The following is a 9,573-nucleotide window of genomic DNA, read 5'->3' as shown; positions in this document are numbered from 1 at the left end:
ATGTGTTAAAATATGTAAAACAATTTTAACTTAACTTGGTATGAGGTCACTGCCAGGTAGCCCAACGCGTTTCGTCATTCAGACTTCATCAAGGGGTAAAGGTAGAGTGGGACTAAGCTTCTATTTATACCAGTACTAATCTCATGGTAATTGTGACATCACTTCCTGTTAATTAATCATGGTATTGTAAAATGGACTGGAAACCTCTATTTATATTTGTCCAGTAGCCTTATTTGGTAGTATATGTGTACATAATGTTATAACAGTATTTACAAGGCAGGTTTGGTGTTGGAGAGCTTTAGAAAACTCCCTTGTAGAAGCGCCGGCGGATCTTTTCCGCCCCACTTCCGGTTTTCGTCCGTCGCGGCATTTCCGCCCCACTTCCGGTATGCGATTGCGCGTGCGCCCGCGGCTGCAGACGTTCTTTGGAGACCAACAGTTCTATGAACATTATTCTCAGGGACTTCCTTGCGGCGGCCATCTTTATAAGGATTTGTTCATACACAGCTTCACACGGCGGCCATATTTGAGGAGTCCATAATCAGGGACATTTGTCTTAGTTCTCCATTATATTTAGGTATAAAAATAGATAGAAAAACGGGGATTAGTCAGTAATTAGTTCAATAGTGGCAGTAATGTTAAGTAAATCACTATAAGTTATATTAAACACTGCAAAGTGATTTATAATATAAGGATATATATATAAATATAAGGTGCAGAGTGCAAAATTAAAGATACTAATAAATTATTAAGATGCAGATAGTATGAATAATACTAAACTGACATGCTTATGTAGGCTATTTAACATCAGTTTGGTTACAGTACCTGATCTTCCCAGGTGGTCTCCCTAGTCTGGTACTGATCAGGCCCGACACTGCTTCGCTTCCAAGATCGGGCGAGATTGGGCCTTTCCAGTGTGGTTTGACTGTAATAATAACTTTTTACCATACATGTGTCAAATTTAATATATCGCTGTGAGGTGATATATTGAAGAATACAGTGCAGGAGTGGTGTGGGTGGGAATAGGGTAGGAGTAGGGGGGGGGAGGTAGGGGTTAAAGGACCGGGGGGTGGGGGGCCGGGGGGGAGGGGAGTGAGGTGGGGGAGGGAGGGGGGAGGGGGATAAGGTGAAGATCCAACCGTGATGATCCAACGGCCATAAAATTTCACAGGAACGGAGCGATTTCATAATAGTCATTAAATCCCTTCGGGTGGAGTGTTTGTAATTGAAAAATCCAATACATTTCTCTGCGTGAGAGTTTATTGGCCAAGTCGCCACCTCTTTCTCCCAGCTGGCCAATAAACTCTCACGCAGAGAAATGTATTGGATTTTTCAATTACAAACACTCCACCCGAAGGGATTTAATGACTATTATGAAATCGCTCCGTTCCTGTGAAATTTTATGGCCGTTGGATCATCACGGTTGGATCTTCACCTTATCCCCCTCCCCCCTCCCTCCCCCACCTCACTCCCCTCCCCCCCGGCCCCCCACCCCCCGGTCCTTTAACCCCTACCTCCCCCCCCCTACTCCTACCCTATTCCCACCCACACCACTCCTGCACTGTATTCTTCAATATATCACCTCACAGCGATATATTAAATTTGACACATGTATGGTAAAAAGTTATTATTACAGTCAAACCACACTGGAAAGGCCCAATCTCGCCCGATCTTGGAAGCGAAGCAGTGTCGGGCCTGATCAGTACCAGACTAGGGAGACCACCTGGGAAGATCAGGTACTGTAACCAAACTGATGTTAAATAGCCTACATGAGCATGTCAGTTTAGTATTATTCATACTATCTGCATCTTAATAATTTATTAGTATCTTTAATTTTGCACTCTGCACCTTATATTTATATATATATCCTTATATTATAAATCACTTTGCAGTGTTTAATATAACTTATAGTGATTTACTTAACATTACTGCCACTATTGAACTAATTACTGACTAATCCCCGTTTTTCTATCTATTTTTATACCTAAATATAATGGAGAACTAAGACAAATGTCCCTGATTATGGACTCCTCAAATATGGCCGCCGTGTGAGGCTGTGTATGAACAAATCCTTATAAATATGGCCGCCGCAAGGAAGTCCCTGAGAATAATGTTCATAGAACTGTTGGTCTCCAAAGAACGTCTGCAGCCGCGGGCGCACGCGCAATCGCATACCGGAAGTGGGGCGGAAATGCCGCGACGGACGAAAACCGGAAGTAGGGCGGAAAAGATCCGCCGGCGCTTCTACAAGGGAGTTTTCTAAAGCTCTCCAACACCAAACCTGCCTTGTAAATACTGTTATACCATTATGTACACATATACTACTAAATAAGGCTACTGGACAAATATAAATAGAGGTTTCCAGTCCATTTTACAATACCATGATTAATTAACAGGAAGTGATGTCACAATTACCATGAGATTAGTACTGGTATAAATAGAAGCTTAGTCCCACTCTACCTTTACCCCTTGATGAAGTCTGAATGACGAAACGCGTTGGGCTACCTGGCAGTGACCTCATACCAAGTTAAGTTAAAATTGTTTTACATATTTTAACACATATTTTAACTGGTATTATTTTGCATTGTGTCCATTGTTTTTATCCCACTTTTTAAGAAGATTTGCTGCTCAAATTTTAGTATAGTAATTTTAGTATAGCTGTGTAATCATTGTGTATTTTAATGTATTAATAAATTCACTTTTTATAGATTCATTCGATCTGGTTATTCAATATATATTACGTATACTTATATATATATCTTTTAGATCCACTTTTATTTAATTAATTTAAGACACCGTTGGTCGCTATATCCCCCACCCCCCTGTGTGTTTTTAATATATATATATATATATATATATATATATATATAAGTTCCAAACAGTCCACACTCTGGCCTTTCAAGTATATGCTGGGGTGACTTCCATTATAGTGATAGGTATTGGTCTATCACTTTCCAATATACATCCAAAAGTAAAGGAGCACTCACCAGTCTTCAAAAGCAAGTTTTCTTTATTTTCAGTGGATCATATGAAACAGGGGTGTATCGACGTTTCGGTCCCCAGTTCTTGACAAAGGTCCAAACTGGGGACCGAAACGTCGATACACCCCTGTTTCATATGATCCACTGAAAATAAAGAAAACTTGCTTTTGAAGACTGGTGAGTGCTCCTTTACTTTTGGATGTATATATATATATATATATAGAGGGTGTAGAGATGCCCGGCAGGTTCTGTATGTGACAATGTTAAATTCCTTTGTCGTATAAACAACCCTTAATGAAGTCTAAGAACACAGTACGCTGTTTGCTTAAGAAGTACCGTAAGGGTACGCTAGTTGCGTAACGATCGCTTAGCCGTAGGCGAGACGCTCAAGCGTCACGTTCGCTCACGGCCCAGCGATCACGGGACAGCACGTTATTGGTGATGACTAGAGTAATGATTCGCTATGGCGTAGCGGACGCTCGAGACCACGAGGAGATCACCAGCGGCGCAGACGCTCACAACGCTATACCTTTATGGCTAAACCTTTTATACACAGAATACCTTAATGTGAATACAGGGTGTAAGTGCAACTTTGTGTAACCTGACTAACTACAAAGCTGCTTGAGCGTCACCGACGCTCAAGTGAACACTTAAAACTATAGGAAATACACAGATACTGGTTTAGGGTCCAAAGCCTATTATCTGTATTATGACTATTATACTTGCAAAAAGAATCACAGTACAAATGATACACTACAATATAACAGAGACTTCCTAACCGAATAACTATACAAGAAATACAATACAATACTATGCTGATCTAATACAATACAATACTAGTCAATGGGAGATATGAGAGAAAGAGAAGGGAGAGAGAGAGAGAGAGAGAGAGAGAGAGAGAGAGAGAGAGAGAGACGGAAAGAGAGAGATTGGCTCACAGTAAGACAATATGATTACGGAGTGAAACTTACGCACAAGGGGAAACGATCGCATGCGCCTGGACATCCAGCACCCGATTTTCAGCAATGAGAACCGTTGAAGAGTGAGAGCTGGATGTGGTCGGCCTGCCTATTTATGCCCCACACACAATGCAATCTAATGGTCCCTACAATCTGATCGTCCATTGGACACAGGAATTCGGCTTCGCATTATAACAAAAGGTCATAGGGTGATTCATACAGGTGGGCTGTGACGATTTCAAACAGCTCAGGTGGGTGGGAAACTAGGTTTCCCGCCGCATACCTGAGTATGAGTAAATAATAGTAATGGACATAAACTTCTTATGTCCATAACTATTCGCACGAGCGATTAATACGCTCCAAACCAACACCGGAATATTGCTAATTAAATACTCTTCCGATGGGTACCAAACACTGCTGTATGATTCCTGTTAGACCCTTCGCACAATACAAAGAGGGATTCCTCCATTCAGGGACATTCTATATTAACCAAACTTTCAGAATCTATCAAAGGGACCATGATCTACAAACTACATTAATTGTGGAAATATGTAACGATTGGGTCGCACGCTACGACTACATACTCTTTACCGTAAATACGCATACCGATGCGAGCGGGTGCACGCATCAGCGGGTATGCGCTATCACGGGAAAGCGCACGCATGCGCAGCGCGGACCAGCGTGAGGTGCAAATATGGCAGCGTGTATAGGGATATTTTTCTGACTTTGACAGTCCACCCTTTGGCAGTCAATAATAACTGCCACCTTCTAAAACATTTCAAAAGGAGAAAAATTTATGTCAGGGGTTAATTCATTTCCATGGTTGGGTGAGGGAGGAGAGAGGAGTAGGTGTGAAGAGGGTATGACCTAGTGTGATAGCAGAAGCATGTGTGTATGAGTCCATGTTTGGAGGGTCATGTATCATCATGCCGTACGTGTTGTAAATCAAGCTTCGAGGTATTGCGAAGTATACATTTGAATTCCTTCTTATCCCGTGGTACGGGTCTGTGGATGGGCTGTCAAACTTTACCGAGCTCTTTTCGGATTTTGAACAAAATGGGGAGCACATTTTAGTTGATGATACATGAATGGGGGAATATGTGATTGCTGATATCTGTGCCTGTATTCCCTTTACTATGTGTGTTATTACCTGAGGGTTGTAGAGATGAAGATAAAGAACACTTATGGGGAATGCAATGATATTCTATGTCAGGTAAATGTACATCTGTCGTTGAAGTTTTGTTCGGTATCTGTTGAGAGTCGTCTTCTTTGCGCTGTATTGCTCCTTGGGCATGAGCAAATAGCTTTGTCAGTGCCATCAGATTTACAAAAATGTTGGGCTAGCGTGAGTTTAAAAATACTAGGGAAACTGGGGATCCATGGCAAAGTTCATCAAATGTCCATTTCTCAAGTGGTCAAAACTTCATCTTTGGTGCTTGTCTGTTGTCTGTATAGCGTCTTGTCAACTTCCTCGTCCAAGGGGGTCTTTGTATCTTGGAGAAAAGCAGAAAAACAGGTGAAAGAAATGGACCGTATAATCGCATTTTTCATCACATCCTGGTTTCTATCATTGGGTCATAAATCAAATCCAGGTTAATTACAGTTTCCTCACTCCTCAAGCTCATCACTTTTGTACTTTGTTTGCACCTCATTAAAGCCTGCCCGCATCTAAATATCAATCCAATAGATATAACAACACCTAAGATACATAGGAGGAACTTTCCAACATCCATTATGACTCCTTGAGCCCAGTCTCCTAAACCGGAGAACCAATTTCGCGGGTTCAACCATGACACCCAACCAGTCAGCTCATTACCTACAGCAGCAAGGGTGAGATTGTGTTTTCGACGAAATTCCCACTTCAATTGGAGAATATCGTCCATCTTTTGGTCTATGACCTCTACCGGATCCTCGGTGCTATTTGTGATATACGTGCAACACTTTATGCCGTACTGTGTTGCCAATGTAACACAATATCCGCCTGTTACTGCTGTAAGATAATTAAGAACCATCCTATGCTGAACTAGTTCTGTTTTATAAGCTTGAAGTTCTCTTCCAGTGTATCTGAACGTGTCATCATACATTTCAGTGATATTATCTAACAAATTGGCGAGTGCGGAAATGTATCTATAATTCATCACTCCTCGAGCGGTGCGAGTGAAATCTAACGCTACCAGAACCTGAATCCCGGTGGATTCATGGATAAGATCAGAGGCCGGGTGCTCTAACCTTTCTGACAGTTGTCTTTTAACTCGGTGCTCGTAATGAGTGTGAGTATAAGGAGCTTGGGCACCACGGTGTATGTCCTTCATTTTGTCATGTGTAACAGTCATCACTTCAGGCAATACTTTTCCAATATAACACAATCCTTCAGAGTTTGGGGCAAGCCACTTGTACGCCTTTCTCCCGCATATGAAATATGCATCATCGGGGAGAACATATGGGACAGAGAAGGACATTACCATATTACACACCTTCCAGGTGAACTCTCCTGACCCTAATTCTTCCATCTGCTTAATGCACGTATCGGTTTGTACGATATGTGCACAGTATCCTGGTGATACTTCTCCAACTCTAGTAATCCTATTTCCTAAGGTATATCGATACCGGAAAGATTTTCCTCTACTGGCTATGTGGCGTACAAGCTCTGTATCTGTAGGCATTCTATCTGCTCTGTGTGAAAAGGTCATGGTAAGGTTGCTCCATGACACTTCCCAATTTCCCGGCTTACGGGGATTGGAGATATTAAAACATAAGAGGGACCTATCCACATGGTATTGGTGGAGCTTCAAACTAGGAGGGCTGGAGATGTTAAACCTCCGGTCCACCGGTCTCCCACCACTTAGCTCAAGTACCTCCCCTAACGTTAAAGGAAATGGTACTAGCCCTGATTTGCTATGACCCTGAGGTACTTGAGAGCATACCCAACAATCTGTTTGGTTTAATACGTTACCCACTAAGGAGTGATAGTCACTCAATGGATGCCGGTCCATATGGATATTAAAACTGGATTGGCATTTCTTTATGCACCCATCCTCAATCAGATTGTCACAGAGCCTACAGATACAGTTTTCTTCAGCTAACAATCCATCACAATTTCTTCTATCGGATCGTTTTCTGATACTCGCCTTTGCTTGTTGGTTTGGTTGATCTTGGAAAACTGCGCCTCCATCATCATAATCGGAACCCATTCCAGAACCTCTCTCGACCTCTATGGTACTCTCGCCGGAACAGACTGCTCTGGTCAACATCATGGTTAACATCAAAATCCGGATCACAGTCTCTTGGGGCAAGTCCATCTTTGAGGAGGAAATAGAGAAGAATGAGAAGGGGGAAAAATAAATTTTTAAGGGAGAGGGGATGGGAAGTGGAGAAAACAATAAAAGGGAGAAGGGAGTCAACAACTGCTTTCGGTCTTCAAGGCTCAGGTGCCGCCTCAGTCCTCCTGGAACAGACACTCCAGTGATACAACCTCTACCGTCTGTTCCTTATCACGGGACTTCTCTGGATCAGCAACCTTTTTGCAGTGGGATGAATGGACCCAAGTCTCTCTCTCAGCAACCTTCAATGCTGTGGTGCTAGTCAATAAGACCTGGTATGGTCCTTCCCATCTATCGATAAGACAACCTGAGCGTAGAAAATTTCGTATCATTACATAATCCCCAGGTTCAATGTCATGACAATTACTATCTGGTAAATCAGGAATCACCAACTTCAGATTATCATTTTGATTCCTCAACTGCTTACTCATGTTAATCAAGTATTTTACAGTCACTTCATTGTTACATTTCAAATCATCCTGAGGGTTAATCATGACATGCGGTTGTCGACCAAACAGAATTTCAAAAGGGGACAGGTTAAGAGGGGACCTGGGAGTGGTTCTGATGCTATACAAAACAATGGGTAAAGCTTCTGGCCACGTCAATCCTGTCTCTGCCATTACTTTACTCAATTTATTTTTAATAGTGCTGTTCACTCTTTCGACCTTCGCACTCGCCTGTGGACGGTACGGAGTGTGCAGCTTGCTATCAATACCCATTAATTTACACATTCCTTGAAAGACATCACCGGTAAAATGGGTACCCCTATCACTTTCAATGATTCTAGGGATACCATATCTACATACAAATTCCTGCACAATTTTCTTAGCTGTAAACATAGCGGTATTTGTAGCTGCTGGAAATGCTTCGACCCAATTCGAGAAAACATCTATACAAACAAGTACATATTTCAAATTTCGACATGGGGGTAATTGAATGAAGTCAATTTGTATTACCTGGAAAGGGCCGCCGGCAGGTGGGATATGGGATGGTTCTGTAGGTATTGCTTTTCCAATATTCTTTCTCAGACAGGTAAGGCATGACATTGCTCTTTTACCCGCATGAGAGGAGAATCCTGGGGCGCACCAGTATGCTCTTACCAATTTGCACATCCCCTCCTTGCCTAGATGAGTCAGCCCGTGAGCTGCTTCAGCCAGACATGGAAGGTATGTCCTGGGGGCCACTGGTTTACCATGTCCATCCGTCCAGAGCCCTGAGGACTCCTGGCCATATCCCTTTGCCTTCCAGACTGCCTTTTCCTGTGTGGAACACAAATTCTGCATCTCACACAACTTTTGTGTGTTGATGGTATTAAATACCATCAGTTGTGTGGTGTCTGTCTGTATGGGGGTAGCAGCTGCAAGCTTTGCGGCTTCGTCTGCTCGGCTGTTACCAAGGGATACTGGGTCTTGGCTATATGTGTGTGCTTTACATTTGATAACAGCCACTCTGTCGGGTTCCTGTATCGCTGTTAGAAGCCTTTTTATATAAGCTGCATGCGCTATCGGTGTACCAGCTGCCGTCATGAAATTTCTGAGGCGCCATAGGGCTCCGAAATCATGTACTACCCCGAAGGCGTATCTAGAATCGGTGTAGATATTGGCTGACTTACCCTTAGCCAATTCACATGCTCTGGTTAGGGCGACCAGTTCAGCAACCTGGGCTGAGTGAGGTGGACCTAGCGGTTCCGCTTCTATGGTGTCTTGGTCATCTACGACTGCGTATCCAGTACACAAATCTCCCGAGTCTGACTGTCTATGACAACTACCGTCCGTGTAGAACGTGAGTTCTGCATCTTCCAGTGGATTGTCACTGATGTCAGGCCTTGCGGTAAAATTTTGGGTCAAATATTCCATACAATCATGTGTATCTTCCTTTGTATTAAATCCTCCTTCCCCATCACTCTCACCTTCCACCCTTTGTGTCTGACCAGGCACACCTGGGAGAAATGTTGCAGGATTTAATGCGCTGCATCTCCTTATGGTGATGTTTACTGGGGCCATTAGTGCCAATTCCCATCTTGTAAACCTCGCTGATGAGACGTGTCTGGTTTGGGCAGAATTTAATAGGGCAGATACCGCATGTGGTGTATGGATTGTGAGGTTGTGGCCTAGCACGACATCTTCGCTTTTTGTCACTAGCAATGCTATCGCCGCAACGCTACGCAAGCATGTGGGGAGGGATCGTGCTACCGTGTCTAGCTGAGCGCTGTAGTATGCAACTGGCCTGCTGGCATCACCGTGTTTTTGGGTTAGTACACCTGCTGCGCAACCAGCACTTTCTGTTCCGTATAGTTCAAAGGGTTTCCCATAG

The 9,573-nt window shown here is 43.1% G+C and overlaps 2 pseudogenes; one reads left to right on the top strand and one right to left on the bottom strand.

The window, feature by feature from the left end:
* Positions 1 to 813: 813 nt before the first annotated feature.
* On the bottom strand, positions 814 to 933 carry LOC134946018 (5S ribosomal RNA; annotated as a pseudogene).
* Positions 934 to 1,628: 695 nt separating this feature from the next.
* On the top strand, positions 1,629 to 1,748 carry LOC134946017 (5S ribosomal RNA; annotated as a pseudogene).
* The last annotated feature ends 7,825 nt before the right edge of the window (positions 1,749 to 9,573 follow it).

Source organism: Pseudophryne corroboree, chromosome 7 (assembly GCF_028390025.1).
Source record: "Pseudophryne corroboree isolate aPseCor3 chromosome 7, aPseCor3.hap2, whole genome shotgun sequence".
NCBI lineage: Eukaryota > Metazoa > Chordata > Amphibia > Anura > Myobatrachidae > Pseudophryne > Pseudophryne corroboree.
Note: the sequence above shows the minus strand (reverse complement) of the source record. Positions and strands in the feature narration are given on the sequence as shown.